Genomic DNA, 19,530 nt, shown 5'->3' on the forward strand with positions numbered 1-19,530 from the left:
TGGAGAGAGAAATCATTAATTGTAAGTAATAAACAGTGGATGTTGTCATCTCAATCCTGCTGACTTCACAAAGCTTCAGCTGCCTTCTGGGAAGCTTTGCTAAATGTTCCTTTGTGTTGGAACAATTCTGCTTATCTAGCCTATATTTTCCATATTTCCTTATCCTTATTCTGAGGGAATGGGATCATTTGCATAAAAAAGTATCTTTGTTCCGTAAGAGTTCATCTGTTTCGTTGCTTGTCATGCACATGCTGAGAAAATGAGATCAGTAGCCACAAGAAGAGCCCGTTTCCCCAGGTTAGGAAGTCTTGTGCCATAATGAGTGACTTAGAGACCATACCTGATCTGGTGCCTTCTGCTTCTTCAGTCAGAGATACTGCTCCAGCCTGACAGTATGTGGCCTTGTGGAACTTTGGATGGAGTTCCAATTGTCCAATTCCAGTTGTTCTGCAACTCAAGACAAACTGGAATTCCAAGTGATTTATTTGAAGCTAATATATTACTCTGCCCATTCATAGACATTTTCCCTTTGAAGAGGTATTGATCTCTAATAATGGCAGAATAAACAGGTCCTAGAATCCTAGAAGCCAGTTTCAGATGTAGCTCTTCCTTAGGAATGGGGGAAATGTTGCAAGTTTATGCTTGTTCAGAGCCTTTCCTCTATCCCCTCTGTGTGGGGAGGCTGGGCTATGGCTGTCACACAGCAATTTGGGGGTGCTACTGGGTATAATGTGCACAAAAATATGTCACACTGCTGCTGTTTCTGTTGTGCGAACACTCCCAAGGTCCAAGGGAATGGGAAGGCAGGTTATTTCCCCTGTCAGGTTTGGACCTTTTGTTTCTTCATAGCTTAACCAAAAGGGAACAAAAGTACTTGCTGGAGAAGCAAGGATGCTGCCCCACGCATCTGGAGCCAGCAGTACAAAACAGAGCATTCAGTGGGGAACAAAACCAATGTTAATTTAGTAAAAATGGTGTAAAATGCCTTTCCATGAGAGGCAGCTAAAACCACTGAGTCATTTGTCTTGAAAATGACTACTAATCAAATCATGCCCCTTTTTTCCCCCCAGTAAAATGCTTTGTGTCCTGCTGTTTGTCACACTTGTCTTGTTACTCTTGATTATACCTGTTTGAGACTTCTGCTTTGACTCAAATAGAACAATGCTGTTGTCTCACCAAAGCCATTACTTGTTTCTTATGGCTACTTAATGCCATCATGTGGTGCACGATCATTCTTTTGTGTATGCATTGCTCAGCTTATGTGGTACTAAAATGTGAATGATGAATGGTGACTTGGTGTCATGGTTTAAACTAAGTCCTCACAGTACTCTCACTCACTCTCCCCCTTGCTCCCCCAACTCCCGGAGAGTTAGGAAGGCGAATCCAAAGAATGTAGCCCCCACGGGTTGAGATAAGAACGGTTTAATTGCCAAGGCACAACACAAATCACTACTGACATTACTACTACAAATAATAATGATAAAGCCAATAACAAGCGAAAAGAATACAACACCCCACCAGCCACCGACCCATAACTCACTCCACCCTGCCCAGCCGAGCACCGCGTGCTCCCTCCTCCATTTTCCTCCAGAGCTCCACCCCTCCAGCTCTCTCTCCCAGTTGCATCCTGGGCATCACATGCTATGGTATAGAATACCTCATTGGCTAGCCTCGGTCAGGTGTCCTGTCTCTCCTTCCTCCCAGCTTCCCCTCCCCTCCTCCCCGGCAGAGCACGTGCTCAGAAAAGGCCTTGAACAAAAACACCCTCAAAACATGCTTGCTATCAAGCAACTGTTCCCAGCCCAGAAGTCAAAACACAGCACTGCACCAGCTACAAGAAGGAGAAAAAATGACTGCTACTGCTCAACCCATGACACTTGGGCAGCTTGTTTCATAGACAGCCTTGTCCTGTCCTCCTGGAAATGACACAAGGGTTCATGATGTGGAAGTAGGACTTGGTTTATAATAATGTCTTGGAGGTGACCACTGAGGGATACTTCAACAGCTAATTGTGGTATTCCCTTCTGCTGGCTGGAAATGATTTCTCTATTTGCAGTGGCTGCATTTCACATGCAAGGTATCTACTGCATGTTTGCACATGCAGAATGACAGGGCTCTGGAGTGGATGTCTGTAGGTTGCCAGAAAGCAGAGCCATGAGAACAAGCACAATAAGAACAATGGAAGTCATGAGTTGACCTAGAAAAACTGGAAAACCATGAACTTGTCGTTTGCCTGTGCTTATGGTAACAGCCTCTGAAAGCACTTAAGACATGTGAAATGTGAAGCTGTGTAAACTAAAAGCTGTAGTTGTTGGCTCACCCAAGAACTCTTCATTTCCAGGCAGCAGAATTAGCTTCCATGTATATTCCTTATTTCACTTGTGTTGGGGACGACTTGAAAAGTCTGGAAGGGCAATTTTTAAGTTACCGAAGGCCAGAGGTGCATCTGTAGCCATGATCATGCTGCCTGGTAATGAACATGGAGAAACATGGAGGGAACCCCTATCCTTCAGACTGAGGGAGGTACCACCATGGTACTGTTTGCTTCCCCCAGAGAAGAACCTGGCTCCTTGGTATTGAAAGCTGGAGTATCTTCCTCTTGTTCCTTACCTGTAACATAAGTTTGGAGTACTGCTTTAGAGTAGCACTGTGCTGGTAAGGCAGTGAGGAGCCTCTCTGGGACCATTTGCTCAAGGACAGGATTTGCCTCTATTTCCTTAGCTATAAAACACAGGAAGCAATCTTTTCCTATGTCATAGGGATATAGGCAAAGTTTATGAAGCATGATCTGAGATCGTCAGAGCCAGAGCATTATGAATATGCAAAGCAAGACTTTAAGTTATTCATTACTGTTTAGGGTAGTTTGCATCTTATTTTTTGAAGCAGAACAGTAGCTGGATTAGGAAATGGTCTGATTTTATGGAAAGATGACAATTTTGAGGAGGAGAGAAATGTGGTAAGTTATTCATTATATATTGTAGCTTCCCTGTTGCACCATTTCATCCACATACCTGGAATGCACTGCTGGATGGTAGGACTTTATCCTAGGGTTTCAAGAGATGTACTGTACATGTCTGTTGACAAGTGACACTTGTCTGTTGACAGTGATCTGCTTGTGGTCACATAAAAGACCTCCCAGCTTAGATCAGACAACGAACACTGAGGATTTGTTTACGAATGGTTTAGAAGAGGAGATTTGCTCTGCTTTAAGGGCAGCTGAGAAGACTCATCTGATTGGATTGCAGGAAGTGAGAGCAGTAAATAAAACCTGATTCCCAATATTTAATATATCAGTGTCATGAAAGAAGAAAAGATTAACTGTCATGTCAAGATGTGGGAACTCTTAAGTCCACTGGCTGGCTCTCTAGCTGGTAGAACTAAAGGAGGAGTAAACAGAACCCATCTGCCCACTCTTTGCCTTCCAGAAACCCCAGAAATTGAAGCTTTGGATTTTTTTGACAGGCAAAATGTTTTTTCTGACTATTTGCCAGCTCTGTCTGTTCTCACGGATTGGAGTGGTCCTGCCAAGTTCCATGAAAACTGTATCTTTAAATTGTCTCCAGACACTCTGCTAGATCATTGCAGCTCCATTACTGCAACAGAGCTATGTCATTTTGCATCAGCAGAGCACCGCTCCTCTTTATTTATGCTCACCATTAAACCAGAAAACCCTTATCTAATGTATCTGGTCATATTGCGCTCGTGCTATTATTAGGAGCAGGTGAACCATCTCCAGCCTACTCTCAGCTGCTAAATTGAATCTGAGTTTTCTGGTTTGTACTTTGGACAGATCGTAATGCTAATGCTCTTTTTCTAAGTTGATTTGAGCCTCTATCACAGCCCTGAATCAGGTGTGGAGCCCTTGTAGCCATGAATAAGGTAAATTATGGACATAGACTAAAAAGAAAAGGGTGATACACTATGACCTGCCACAGGTTCTTTCTGCATTTAGATGAACCAAAATACATTAGCAGTAAACTCTTAGAAGTGATAGAAAGCCAGTTTTGTTGGCACAGAACAGTAAGAACTGGGGTCATGACAGCCTATTTGATGGCACAGCTGATATGGTGGAAAAGTTCAGCCTCTGCCTCAGAACCTTCTGTCGTCTTCCTGAGATAACCCAACAGCTTGAAAAACCCAACATGTTAATGTGCTTTTGGCTCACATTGCTAAGTCCTGATAATGAATTCCTATTTGTTATTTTGCTGAGTTATCAAGCATTGCCAAAAATATAGCAATGTGGCCATAATGACCAAATTACATTACGAAAGTGTGTAACTACGATGGATTTTCTACCATCTTTTCTTGGACTCTGTGTCAACAGTCTCCATACAAAAGAAGTGCTAAAGGCACTTGAGTTGTAGGCTCTGTGTCACCACTTTGGCTTCCTGGCTTTCGAGCTCAGATATAATCACAAAGTACCAGCTGAACTTTGTGTCTATGTACTTAAAAGATGATCAAGCACCTTTAAATCAGTTCAACCCATAGGCCCAGAAGAGAGAAAAGTCAGCTCCATAGTGCACACAGATGCACTGAAGCTTTTTCATCCACATGTGGGCAAACTTTTATGCTGAAGCTATATTAAATTGCTAAAGGCAAACAAAGCTACTTTGTTAGATAGTCTTAAGGTTTATTTTTACCTCATGATGACATTTGCATTGGGAGTGAGGTACAGCAGTAGAAAGCCCACAAGGGCAGCATCAATGGAGCAGATATTGAAAAGAACAGGAAAAATTCCCTGCTTCTTCTTCATGATGACTCCAGCCCTGCCCTGGGCAGCCTGTTCCAATGCCTGAGCACCCTCTGGGAAAGGAATTGTTCCTCATCTCCACCCAAACCCTTCCTGGCACACATCCTTGGGAGATGGAGCAGCATCTCTTCCTTCTCTCCAGCCCAAGTGGCCTATTCACAAACAAATGTAAAATACAGGATGTGGTATTCTCAGATGACTCCACAGCAGTTTTAGGGGATAATAATCTGACCTTTTGCATTTATTTTGTCCATAGAAAACACTACGAATCCATGAAGAGAGAGCTCTGCAGATTAACATCATAAGCATTATTGGAAACAACAAATTTTGTCGTTTACTGTGATTTCATATGTTGCCTACTTGAACCTGTTCCTGCCCCAAATTTAAAACACCAGTGTAAAAACTTCAGAGAAGATGGAAGTATTATAGGCTTCTAAAAGTGACGTGCTATGAACAGCAACTACAAATAATGTCAGGGAAGAATCCTGATGATATAAACCCTTCTTGGTTTCTATTCTGATGATAAACCATTCATTAATCGCTGTTAGTCTATTGCCTCATTTGAAAATCAGTTGCATAGGTGAAACAAGCTCACTTTTAGGTCATTCTTTGAATGAATAATCCCACTGGTCTATCACCACCCAATGTCACAATATGGTAATCAATAAAAATAATAAAACAGTAGCTTATTTAGTAGCTGAACATAACAAATAGCTTTCTAAGTAGATCAAAACTTCATTTCCAGCACAACTGCAGTGCAGCTTTGCCCTAAGATTCAATATTGTTTCTCATTTCCACTCTTATATTTCCACTCTTCACTGTTGTAGCTTGAGAGAGAAATTTCTATGGATGTGAGTTACACCACTTGTTCTAATCAACTGCACATGCTCATCATTGCCTGCTCTGGGATATTTAGGTCCTCCGAGAGGGATTATGGCCAATGCTTGTATTATTATCTCAATTGCTTGAATTCTCTGGCACACTCTTTCTATTAGAAAAAGGTCTGAGTACACAAAAGCACAGTCCATTTGTAACTCAGATGAGGAAACTTGTTGGGAGGTTTGCTGACAGCCAATTTCATTTAGCTAGTTTCACTATAAGCAACTTATTCTACATGTGTGTTTTGCATTCAAATTGTTCTTTATAAAGATCCTTCCCTAATAATATGAAAATGCTTTTGTAAAGCCTGTAAGTGGTTTCTATAATAAGGTTTTTAATGAGATGGAATATTAAATTAGGTTTTGTAGAAATGCTTGAGGTGTTGCTATAACTAAGTTACAAACTGTACACCATTACCTTTATCACAAAGAGTAATTTCAGCTTCTCTTCATGCAACAGCATCCAGCTCTGAAGCAGTAACTATCAGCTATTTTGCACTGCAAGTTCCATTTTGGTGACTATTTAGTAAAGTTTGTGGCCCTGCTGCATGAGTCACTCCACCAAGCCATGCTCGGCTGAGGTCAGTTCTCTACCCAGTGCCAGCTCTGAAGTCCTCTCTCTTTTGCTTGTATCTGAGATTCCTTAAGAGTAAGAAACTGTGGGCCTGTCCCCACATGTTTGCTGTCTGCATAGCCAGTGCACAGCAGATAAAGCACATTTTAACCTTATGCAGCTCACGTGTAAGCCAGAATGATTGATGTGACTGCATACAGGCAGCAAGTCAGAGTTTTTCAGAAGTATTTTTGCACCCTGTCATTAATGCTGAAGTGTCTGACATTAGATATATAACTTAGATTGCCCTTTCATTACCATCTACTGGTGGTAAGACCAAATGTGTCTTTCCCTAACGGGAATATTTCTCATTACCTGGTGGTCATGGGAATGGGGGGGCGTGTGCTGTGCTGTTTGGATAAGAGGCCAGCAGTGGATGAGAGGTGAAACAAGCTGCATCACACCTAATTTGGACACAGGAAGTTGTTTAAAACAGATTATGTGAATAACTAACTTTCTTAGGTCTTCTAACTAATTTCTAACCCTATGGACATTTTCTGTTTGTTATTCACTTCATATACACTTCATTTGCCTTCTCAATCTTATTCTTCTGTCTGAGATTTGTCATACCTCAGAGCAGCAGGCCACTGAAAAATCTCCCAGTGACTTGGAAGTATAACATATGTTTTGTCTTGATTTTGACTCCAGAAGCTTGAAATAGTATGATAAAAGCTCAATTCCTCTAAATCCCTGTGCTGGGACAGTGGAGCAGTCACAATAGCTTATCCTGTCTCAATTCCTTCAGCTACCAAGTGATGGTAATGATATGTACCTCTGTCAAGGGCTAGGAGAACAGCATTAGAAATAAAACCAAAGCATTACAATGATCTATGACATAGATTTAGCACCCAGCATTAGTTGATGTTTCTAACCCCAGGGAAGCAAGGAGCTGCTAGCTATGCAGGCTCGCAATTGTAATACTATGTGTCACTCTCCAAGATCTACATCCTAAGCAGAGAAAACAATAGCTAGGAAAGGTGCTTCAAGCCATAGGGATGACAATGGCTTTCTCAACCCAAATAAAAGGAAGAAAATGAAATGGGTTTTTTATGGCTAACATTTGGTTACGGTGTGTTTTTATTACCGTTTGCCTTTAATTAGAAGATACTAAGTGCTGCCAGTGAACTAGTAGTGCTGAGGACCATGGAGCTGCTGCTGAATATTCAGCAAGGCTGACTGCAGCTCTCGAGGACCTACCATTGCAGCAAATGGGCTGCAACAGCAGATTTTAATATACAGGGGCAATGTTCTTCCGCTGCGGTGTAGCTGAACCGTACCACCTCTCATCATGAGATTGATGGGGATTCTGCTGTGCTTGCTACACTTCAGTGCAGAGCACTGGAGGGCATTCAGCGTGTTGAGAAAGGTCAGAATAAGACTACATCAGCTTCTGAACCTAAAAACTCTGAATTCTTTGCTACCTATTAGGGCGGACAAAGAAAAGCTGTGTTCTGATGTGTGACATCCCAAAGAATTGCTTGAGGCAGGTGAGAAAGTTGCTGCTACTTAAAGGAAGGAGTAGTTGTCTGCAAGCTAGATCTGTCATAGCAGTACCACAAGTACCACAGCACAGCTCCAGCAAGCTTCCCTTTCAAACAGTACTGTGTCCTCAGTAAACTGACTGAAGCTTTGGTAATGAAGGCCTCACCTCAACAGTCAGCAAAACATTGCCATCCTTTAATTTCGTTAAAGGGGAAAAAATACCCTTATTTTTAGGTATAGAAGCTGGAATAAACAATGTTTAAAGAAATACACCACATGTGCTACCAGTAAATCCCACTTTCTACACTTGAAAGGCTTCTATTATGCATAATTCCAGCTTGTTGAGAGAGAGGAGCATCTCTCTTGGCAGAATATTGAAATAAACCCAAACTAAAGCTGGCTCGATATGCAAAACCATGGCCGTAGAGCAGGGGTGGCAGCATCTCTCAGACCTGGACTGGGTCACACACTGGCTCTAATGCCTCTAATACCCTGTCTTCTAATACATTATCAGGACTGATGTGTTTAAAAATACATAGAAGAAAAAGGCAAAAGCAGTGTTTCTCTATTTGCTTATGTCCTCATCCATGCACACTCATTCTGATGATTCTGATACAATATTTATACATGCTATTGTCTTCTTTTTTAGAGAGAAAGACCTGCACTAGTCTGGGTGCACAAGAAGCCAGGGACTGACCCTCTTAATGTCATGCTGCTGTTGATGATCTGCTTAAGCACTGCTTCTTTCTTTATAAGGCTGTAGGCTGGGGCAAGGCAGTAATGTGAAAGACTGCCACAGTGTGTGACTCAGGGCATAGGTATGTAACTAAAAGCTTGCTCCATTGTGGCTATGGTCAGCATTCCACTCGCCTAGAATTTCTTCTGGCAGCTCTACCAGGCTAGGAAAGGAAAAACCTGGGGAAAGTTTCTCTTCTCCAGCTTTCCTCCTCATCTGCTCAGAAATCCCATTGCATGCATTCAGCAGCTTCACAGAAGGGTTTATGTAGCTGCTTTCCTTCTTGGTCTTTCCAGCAGTGTCATTTTCTGGTTCTTAACATTTAAATGAAGGCTGAATTTATACAGTGTATTATGTTTTTCAGTTACGAGCCATGTTAGAATCTCTCCTAGTCCAATTACACTTAAATGAAATAAAAACCAGGATCTAAGAGCAGCTTTCCCTATCTTCCGACTACATTCACTCTTGTGACATTTAACAAAGGTCCTATGTATCCAGAATAACTTAAATTCTGCAGTCAGATCTGTGCAGTTGGTGCTGCTTTGCTGGAAATTCTACACTACACTACCCTTTCAGCTCCATTAAAATCTGCATGTTTTCATTAACAAGCTATGATGATTGCAAATGTAGAGAATAAACCAGAACATAGCTCTTCTCCAGCACTCCCCTCTCCTTACAACACGTACTGCTGCCTGCATGGCTCATGCAGGTCATCCAAAGGTAGTTTTGGCATCACTGTCACCTAAACTGTGCAACTTGCTTTTCAATACTGAGGGAAATGGAGAGTGGCCAGTGTGGAAGAGTTCCAAGTAACCTGGATTTATGGATTATTACAGCTATGGAGCTGGGATGGTGTGATTTTGTCCACTAACCTTGAAAAATCGTTTCTAACTGAAGTCATGTTAAAGTGAAAGTGAAGTATTCCTTTACAGAATCTAAATTAGACCAAGTTACAATGGCCAATACCTGAAAGTCAAATTGAACAGCTTGTCCCTCTTATCCTCTCTGCTCTACATGCAGCTGATAGGCTGTGAGTGCCTAACTAAGCCATGCTGTAAGGAAATGCCCTCCCTTGGTCCCCAGGCTGCAGGAGGGCCACCAACTGCCTTCTTTTCCTTCCCTGTTTTCCTTGTGAAGTGTTCAGCAGGTCAGTCCAAATCAAATCTTCTCTCCCCTCTGCTTTGCCTCATGTATTATAGATTTTTAGCTAATTTAGGAGGTATTTTCAAATTTCTTTGGGATGATTAAGAGCTCCTACCTTTTTTTTTGGAGATGCTTATTTCCCTTTAGGAGACTTAGCATCAAAATCCCTTGTACTTAATGAGACTACTTAAAAATCCTTGACTGTTGAGAAGTGATATACTTTCTTGTTAAGGCAATGTCCAAATCTGCACTGAATCTATAAATGTGTCATACTTTATACAAGCCTATAACAGAGATTAATGCTTGTGGCTTATTATTGGCTCTTGATAGACACTATGCATGATAGTAATCATACATTTGAGGATGATAATGGATTTGGGGTGTTTGACTTTATGTCCTGTGATTTAGAGATACTCTGATAGTCTCTAAACCAGTTAAAAATCTTGATACTTGTATCGCTAAGTTGATGTTTCAGGTTCAATTTAGGAAGGCAGCTCACACATCAGATAGCTAATACGTTAGGCTGTCTGTATCTCCAGGATTGAAATGCTTTATAAATTACCTTTCTGACCACGGCAGTTGGGATCATCATATTTTTCACTGGAAGCTGAGCATATAGAGGGTAATACCACTGCAAAGGAAGGAGTCTGGAGCCGATCAGAATCTAAGCATTCTTGAATACTTGGAGATTCAGAATGCGCTTCTTGTAAGTCCCATAAAATCTGCATTTTTAACTTGCATCTTTCTGGCATCTTTTATTGTTACAGATAAGAAACTCAGAGGTATGACTGTCCTGTTACCAAAGAATCTCAGTGTATTACACAGTGAGTATTACCACGGTTTTGAAGGTGTCATTGTGTTTAAAATGAAAGACATGGGACTCGACTCTAAATCTCCTTTATTTCCTCTGCTACCATGGAAAAGACCTTTAAGATCATCAAGTCCAGCCTTCTTCTTGTTGCAAACCTCTCCCAAATAGTGCTCCAATTAAACCTTAGCTGTCTGTGCCTGAGCACCTTAACTTTAGCTAATACTCAAACTAGTTTGCCTCAAGAAGGATAAGCCTAACACATGAATGCTATTAAGTTGTTAATTCTGGGGAGCCCCAGCCTGCTTTGTTTTCCTTGTGTCCCTGTGAGAAAAAACTAAAGCAAACCCAACTGAAATTGAAGAGTATGAAAATTGGTTCTAAAGCTGTTGTTGGCTTTGTGTTTTTGTTACTCTCAACCTGCACTATAAATGTATTGTCCAGCTGAGTACAGTTTTAAACAGGGCATTGTATAGGGTGTCACATCTAATTCCAACAGTGACAGGCTGAGGAGACATGCTGCAAATAAGGAGCAAACTGAGGAGCAGATGTACCTTGGGCACTATTATGATAACCTTGTGTTTTAATCTACTGTTTGCCAGTACTACGAATATGTGTTGTATGAATATGTTGTATACTAAACCTTTTCCTTTTCAACTGAGCATCTGTACCTGCTGTTTCTCTACCATTAGGAACACGCCTTTAGCACTGTTGGACAATCAAAAGTCAGAGATTTTAAGGTTTTGGTCTTGTGGTCCCTAAGCTTTAAGTCTGAGATGATCTCAGCAATATTTTGAATTAGAAATACAATAAAGAAGGCAAATCAGTGCAGGGCAATTTGTGTCTGAACTCAAATAACAATACACAGCTCAAAAAGGGGTCTAGAGATATGTAAACAGAGTCTCTGCAGCTCTTAGGAGCATGCTTATGCAGAGCCATATTTTGTTCAGCAGTGCATGGCTTTAATTGGAGGGAGCTGCATTGCCTCAGGTTGGGCTGGAGCTGTGAGATATTTTGTGCCTCCAAATACCCTGTTCATCCTGATGAGCACTCGTATGTGTCAGTGGCCTTGATCTCTTCTCAATCACACCAGCGAGGTTCCTGTGCCCTGTGGCTAAGGCTTAACTGTGCCTGCCCTGCTGCAGAAAGCAGGAGGGACATGACCACCCTGACACTCCGAACCCTTTCAAAGCCCACACCAGGACCGCAGCAATGCAGTGTTTTGATTGCTTATACAGGATGATAACTTCTACTTTGCATGCTCTGCGCCTACAATGGTTATAGATTATGATTTTAAAAGGAAAAAACTGGTATTTTACCTCTGCTAAATCACTATGTTAGACTGCAAGCACAATATTGGACTGATAGCTGAACTAAAAAATAAGTAAAAAACATAGACATGTAAATTTGACGTAAAGACAATTGCTATGGTCCAAGTCTTGGCGAGTCAACACACCACCACAGTGCACCTCATCCTGTTGATGCCATTTGTTACGGGTTGCTGCTGTTCATGAGGGGAGTTGAGATGCTAGCTGCTGTTTATTCTCACAATGCAGATATTGCAAAAGGTTAATGAGATATTATGTCACACATGGCCAGAAACCCTCTTAAGTTTGCAAGCAGACGCTTCGTAATACAGTGTGACAAGCTGCTCTTATTCTTCAGCTACATCAGCACTACTCAGGGACAGCAGACTACGCAGAAGATTACTCTCAAAATTATAAAGTGTATTAGTTTGGGGGATGGCAAACTGAAGGGTTTTGAGGAAATAATATCTGTTCTGGAAACATAATGAATTTAAGAACAGGATTATTTCTGACTTCCATCTCTAATCCGTTGCTTTCCTGTTCAGCACCCATTTCAGATTTCCAGAGCTGATGTGCTTTTTATTATGACATAAATTGTTTAATCTACATAAGAGAGAAAACTATATCTGCTTCCTATGGCTGATAGAGCAAATTACAATTTTCAAATAGAAGATACCATTCAGTGTAGAGACGAGTATTTGCAACATCAGAAACATTTGGATTTTTCTATAATTTCCAAATTACAAAGCCAAGAAGAGTTAGGTTTGACAAGGAAAACTACTGAGGTGCCCATGAACTGTTGGCCCTACTTTGCCATAAGTGAGGGTTTTAAAGCTTTGGCTTTAACTACTTTTTGTGGTTGTCTGTTTTTTTCTAGATCCCAGTTCTTATTCAAGAACTCTGTTATTTACGGAATGCCATTTGGGTCAAATTTGCCTCCTGGGTAAAGATATTGAACTTCCCACTCCTGGATGCTGGAAGAATCACAGTTCTGTGAAACTGATATGCTAAACCAGATTCTTTCAGATCTACTCTTCTGAGTAGATCTGAAAGAATAATTTCATCTAGAGTATTTAATACAGGAAGATGTTTAAGTTACCCCAGTTAACTGCTAGGAAAACAGAAAAGTGGGGTCAATACATATAGCAATTAAACCCCAGAATGCCACAATGCATCAGCCTAGCTGCATTGTCCTAAGAGTGTTTCTGATACCCAAACCTTGAAGTGACGAACATGTGAGGACAGCAGAAGATGATAATAAGGAGGAGTGGTGGAGATGCTGTGTTGTTTGATATCCAATTTGCTGCTGAGTGTAGGAACTGTGTGAAGGTGGTTGATACTACTGTAGGTTCACACAGCGAGGAAAAGATGACTAGAACGCTGCATCCATGACCCTCATAGGTAGGAGAGAAGGTGGCCACTCAGGTGGTCAAATAGGTATTTTATCTTCTAAGTTCTGAATGTCTCAATTCAAAAGAGCCTGTCTCTCCAAACTGCTATAAACTTTAATGTCTTGCCCCCAAAATCATTTTGGCTTGCCCTTGGTCAAATATCTAGTGGCACAGCAGTCAGCCTCTTTAAATGGTACTATAGATCCATCTCCTTGCATCACTGCTGCCTTCACAGCAGCCCTCTTTAAAGGCCATGATGTTTCAGCATGGCATGATGAACAAATTGTTTCTTCATTGTTTCCTTTCTAACCTATGTATATAGGCTCTTTGTTGTCACATCCATGCTTCTACATCACTTTCCTGCGAAGCTTTTAGCCAGAAATGATTCCATGGACTGTGCTAGTTGGAAAAAAAACCTGGAAATGGGATTCCCATCCTGGAAAAACAGTCCAGATTCCAGACAACATAGTCTTCTGAACTGGAAAATATACTGTGAAGCTGCCATTTTCTGTTAAAAGTCTTACTTTTACAAGAAAGTATCACTCCATGGGATTGTAATTCACAGAAATGCTCCCAACAAGCTCCAATCCATGGCCTTTCTTAGTTTTGTCTTTAAAACTGAAGAAGCTGTTTTCAAGTCAGCAGTGTGTGTGAAACTGCCTGTCCAGTGCTGAAAGATCCTGCCACCAAGGCTTCTTATTGTTAAAAAGATTTTCATTATGTAGTTTAATAGCTTTGTGATTATGATAAAAGTGTTTTAAACTCTTTATTCCTTCTTGTAAGAGAAGCAAGGCCTGATCATCTCTGTAGTTAACAATGTCACAGTCATTTCTGCCTTTAAGAACACCCTATACTCTGCCAAGGGAATATTGTCTTCAATGTTAGGAATGGTTTATTGCTTTCAAAGTTTTCCTATCAGTTAAGAGATTTCAAAGATTCTCACTCTGGAGGAATGCCCCTTTGAGGATTTCCTCACAGAAAGAGGTGTCTGCTTTGAAGATGTTCATGTTTTTCAAAACCAGGTTCATTTCTGGGGTGTCCTCTTTGAAGACATCTGTATGTAGCACTTAAAAGGTTTCCATTTCGAGTATCTTTCTCCACTGCAGACAGCATCTATTTGAGAGTATGTTTCCTCTGTGATATTCTTTTTGATAATTTATACAGTCTTGTAGGAATCCATAAAATAATCCTTATTAAAAGAGCCCAGGAATTTAACACTGTTCCTACATAAGGTGCAAAAGGATTTGGAAGAACTTACGTAGGATGGAAAACTGGACCAAAAAGGATTCCATTTTCTAACATCAAAGAGGAAAGGTGAGCTCATCTGTCACTTCCATGACCTTATAAAAATTACTGCGAGACACTTTTTACTCCTTTTAAATGATTTGCATTCAAAGTTCAAGTTCTGGTATTCCTAAAATCAGTAGCAGAAATCCCATTTCAGTCCAGCTGTGCAAAGAACACACTCTGAAATTGCTGTAAAGCTTGCTTTCTTTGAGAACGCGTTGCTTTAATTTACTCTGTTATCAGGGAATTGGAGTCTTTCCCTTGCTGATGCTGAGGTTTGGGGTTTTTTAAATGTGTCTTTTCTCCATTTCATTTTAGTAATCACAATTATCATGTGTGTAAAGATGAGCAACCTCATGCCTTGTACAAGACTGGGCTCACTGTGTGTACTACATAAAGACTTCTGTCTGATGATGGCCTGTTAGATGGAGGGTGAGTCAAAATACATCTAAGCCATTCCTTAAGCTTACATCTAAGCCTGGTTTTGGGATACTTACTCAGGCTGTGACTTAAACATCTGGTCTGAGCTCATTCCTCTCTGCTGGGCATGGAGCAGGAAGGGTTCTCAGACTACAGATAAGCAGCTGGAAGCCTGAGAGTGGGGGCCCTGAGTTTCTCCTCTGATATAAACGACTGTGAGGCTCTCTATCTAGACAGTGCAAAGCCAAAACAGATGAGTTTAGATCACCTGCAGCAGTGGACTTGCTTGATTTTGCACTGGAACAGAAGAACGGAAGAACTGGAATGCCTGCCAAAGCAGGCATACTGGATTAAGAGGTTAATCGTCACCACCACTCATCTACCCATCAGCACCTACCTGCTGAGAAATAATACCAGGACTGGATCATCTGCACAAAGCAACAGCTTGCCAGGGAGTCACTGAGCTAAATGCTTGAGCTCAGTCAGGTCAGCCTTACCCTTATATAAGGACACCACAAAATTCAGCCAAATTCAACAAACTTCTACTCAGAAGTAAAAATCACGTTGAAGCCTGTACATTTATATTGTACTGGCTCCTCAGCTGGAGAACCTCTATAACCTGCAATGATGACTGGCAAAAGCTATTGTAATAATGAGGAAGTCTCTAAGAATTAAAGCTGTTCTTTCTGTAACCCACACATAGAAATAAACATTAAATAAGGGTTTCAAAGTATTGTGCTTAGAGATTTTGTAATGGGTTGTATGACTGTCCCTGTTGGATGACAGTAGCTATGCTGTCTGCAATGTAAAGATCTGCATTCAGACAAAAGTGACTCATTTCACGTCTTTCCCATGACAGAATGCAGTACTCTCTTCCCAGAGCTACAGCCCTGGCTGTACACAACCCACAACATAATCTTCACTCCACTACCTATCAGCTTAGGTAAAACCCCAAGAAAACCGGATAGTATGAAATAGGTTTGCAATCACCACTGTTTGTAATAAAAAAGTAAAACTGGTCTCCAGCCCTGAAGAAAGGAAATGGACATATATTTAATCACAGTGGTATGAAAAGGTGAATTTGCTATGGAAAACAGATTTCCAGGTAGATACAGTACAAGCAAGAGAGGGAAGCTGGGCAGGCAAATAACAATCTAGTTGTCAAGAACTGACCTCTGAACTGTTATGAATATTTACTGAGGTACAGTATGAGCTATGTCATGTGTTTTTGTATTTGAGATGGTAGAGAGCAGTAACACTCCCAGCCTGTCCCAAATAAGCTTTTTCTAGTAAGGATGCTAGAAAGAAAAGGCTGGATATCAGTATGGATTCAGACCAGCAAGACAAGTTCTGATCTGAACTTGAAAAAGAGACTAAATCTGTTTAGGGCATTGTGCTTTTAAAAGCTACTTAACAGCTTCAAAACTTAGTTGAATAAACCAAAGTAAATCAACCACATAGACTGCTGGGAAGAAATGCTGATCAAGGCTATTGTTTACAGGAACACAAAAAGATGAATAGCTACTAATAAATGTTGGCCCTTTGCTCAAAGGCTTCTGGGGAATTCGTGAAGTTGATAAGAACTGGCTTAAGCTAGAATAATGTGGTTTCATACAGCAAAGACTGGTAAACTGAAAGATCAACCTTTCCTATAATATCCAGAGGATCTGTTGTACTAAGCCACACCATGCAGTGACACTACTGTTAATAACATGAGAAAACTAAAGAGACAGGGCTGTTATGTTTGGTGACAGGGAGAAATGAAGAGTTGCTACTGTTTAAGTGCACCTAATAGCCAAAAGTGTCATATTCTTTGCAGAAGTCGCTAAGTTTGAGTTTTAGCATCGTCTGATTAAAATGCGATCCAAATTCAAGGAAAGAATTTGTTGCAACTCTGCCCAAAGCTCTTGAAACTAAAATGATTCAGGATCAACAGGTACATTCTTTGATATATGAATAATTTATGAGTTATTAATACTAGATTATTAAAAGACATTAAACAGAGGGCAAGAAAAACAGTGTATTTTTTACAGCAGAGGGAGGCCACTGGCAGGGTACTACAGGGACCTGCACTATTCAGCATATTCTTAAATGATCTGGTAAAAAGAGTGATTATCGAGGCGACCAAGGTTGCTGATGATGCTGAATTATTCATGGTAATAAAAAACAAAAGCTGACCGTGAAGAATTGTGGAAAGCTCTCATGATACTGTGTGACTGAATGATAAAATGGCTAGTTCAATCCCATGGTGAAAAATGGAAGTAATATGCAAGGGAGAAAACCAGCCAAACTATACGTGCAAAATCCTGGAATCAAAATGAATTACTTCCGCACAGCAAAGAGTGCTTGAGTTAGGCAGGGTGTCTGTGAAAATATCAGCTCGTGGCTTAGCAGCTTTCAAGCATGCAAAGGAGACTGGTATTATGAGAAGAAAAAGGATGTAAAACCAGAAATAAACCAGAAAGCATTTCTTATGCACCTTTATACAGCCATTTGATTCATAACTTGAATAATGAGGACCATTAGGGGCTTCCAGAATAGGATTAGGAAAGGTGTTGGAAAAGGCAAAGCATATTATTGAAAATATGGAATGATTCCTAATAGAGGAGACATTAACTAGGACTCTTGAAATATAACTGAGGATGATCTGATGAAATATGTGCATTCATGAATGGCATGGTTAGGTGAACAGGGAAAATTATCCACCTTTTTTAAAGAAAAGAACTAAAGGACATTGAAGGAAATTCTCAGGAAGTGAGCTTGAAACAAACAAAAGAGAGTATCTGTCACACAGTGATTTCTTAAACTGCATAACTTGTTGCCCTAGAATGCTGCAGATGTCCAAAGTGTTCAGGCAAATACTTGAACAAGATTCCCTGGGAGTGTGGATGCTATTTTTTATCCCCAGCAACTCCAGGGACTCAATTTGGGACAGTGTGTTGCAGAAAATACCTTCGTGTGCTTCCTCAATTCTACTCAATGCCTTTCAGTATGCATACACCATTTATACGGCTACTGAACTACACAGTCTATTAGTTATTAGCTGCTCTTGAAATAAAAAGGAATCAACCAAAGTGAAACACCTAAATCACAGAATCAACTAGGTTGGAAAAGGCCTTGGAGATCAGAAATCCTTTTGGAAAACAAAGTATTCTTGCAGCAATAAGATTACCTGGATTTAAAAAGTGTGGGATCTTTGTACAGCTAATAATAATATCAGCACTAAAATTTTTATTAGCAGGGGATATAAGGCCTCATGTTTCGTACTGTAACAATGGAATGTGGAAGGTTTTGCTAGAGGTGTTTTACTGAATGAACAGTTGCTTGGTGTTTTATTAGGAACACACTGATTGTGGCTAGTTTTTTTTTTCCCCTTCTAAAATTAAATGCTGTAGGTAAAATTCGGATTTATTATCACTTTTATGGATGGCTTCAGGGGGACCAGAGTTGTGTTCTACGAAGCCACCTACATTATTTCACCAGGATTTGCAACCCCAGCTTCAATGTCTTTTCTGCTATAAACACTCAACTCTTCAGTCTCCCTTATATGGAAGAGTATCTAACTCAGAGGATAAACCGAGTGAGTATTAGCTCACTTAATCAAATGGATTCTTGTAGGTGTTTTATAAAAGAAAGAGAAAACAGAACTATTCAAGATGAGAAACACGGGTTCAAAGATGGCATTATTATTAAAGCAAAGGAGATTAAGCAGGACAGGCAGTGAGATAAATCCAATGGAAAGACAGATTTTCTACTAATTGCTAAGAAGCAGAAGGATCAGTACTTCTACCAATAAAAACCAGACAAGATTTATTTAGATTTACCAGGGGGTAAAAAACACGTTGTGTTGCCAACACAATGTGGCAACAAAGAGGAGTAAAACCAACTATAACCCTGACCTCCAGTGGTGTGAAGTCTACTAAACATGCTGGAATCTATAGGTATTTTATATATATATATGGAGTAAATCTATGAAAATGCACTGGATTTATAGAGATGGTGATAAGCAATTCTAAATTTCTGAAGTCTTTTGATGTTACTTTCAAGTGTGTTACTTAACACATGCAATCCGTGAAGGATGCTCCGAGCAGATAATCTTTACTTTAAAAAATATAATAATGTATAAAGCAAGAAAGAATAAACCAGTATTTGGTGTGATGAACTCCATAGGCAATCTAAGCAAATGTAATAGTCAAGAGGGTGGATACAGAACTGGCTGGATGGCCGTGTGCAGAGGGTGGTGGTCCAAAGCTTGATGTTCATGTGGAGACCGGTAACGAGTGGTGTCCCTCAGGGGCTGGTGTTGGGACGCATCCTGTTCAACATCTTTGTCAGTGACATGGACAGTGGGATTGAGTGTGCCCTAAGTAAGTCAGTGATGGCACCGAGCTGTGTGGTGCAGTCAACACACTGGAGGGAAGGGACGCGACGCGATCCAGAGGGACCTGGACATGCTGGAGAGGTGGCCAATGCCAACCTCATGGAGTTCAACAAAGCCAAGTGCAAGGTCTGAAACAAGGTCCGAATCAGGTCCTACCCCTGGGTTGGAGCAATCCCAGGCACAGCTACAGGTTGGGCAGAGAAGAGATTCAGAGGAGCCCTGTGGAGAAGGACTTGGGGGTGTTGGTGGATGAGAAACTGAACATGAGCCAGCTTCAGTGTGTGTTGAGCCCAGGAACCCCCCGTGCACCGGGCTGCATCAACAGGAGTGTGAG

The sequence above is a fragment of the Melopsittacus undulatus genome, chromosome 6 (genome assembly GCF_012275295.1).
Source record: "Melopsittacus undulatus isolate bMelUnd1 chromosome 6, bMelUnd1.mat.Z, whole genome shotgun sequence".
NCBI lineage: Eukaryota > Metazoa > Chordata > Aves > Psittaciformes > Psittaculidae > Melopsittacus > Melopsittacus undulatus.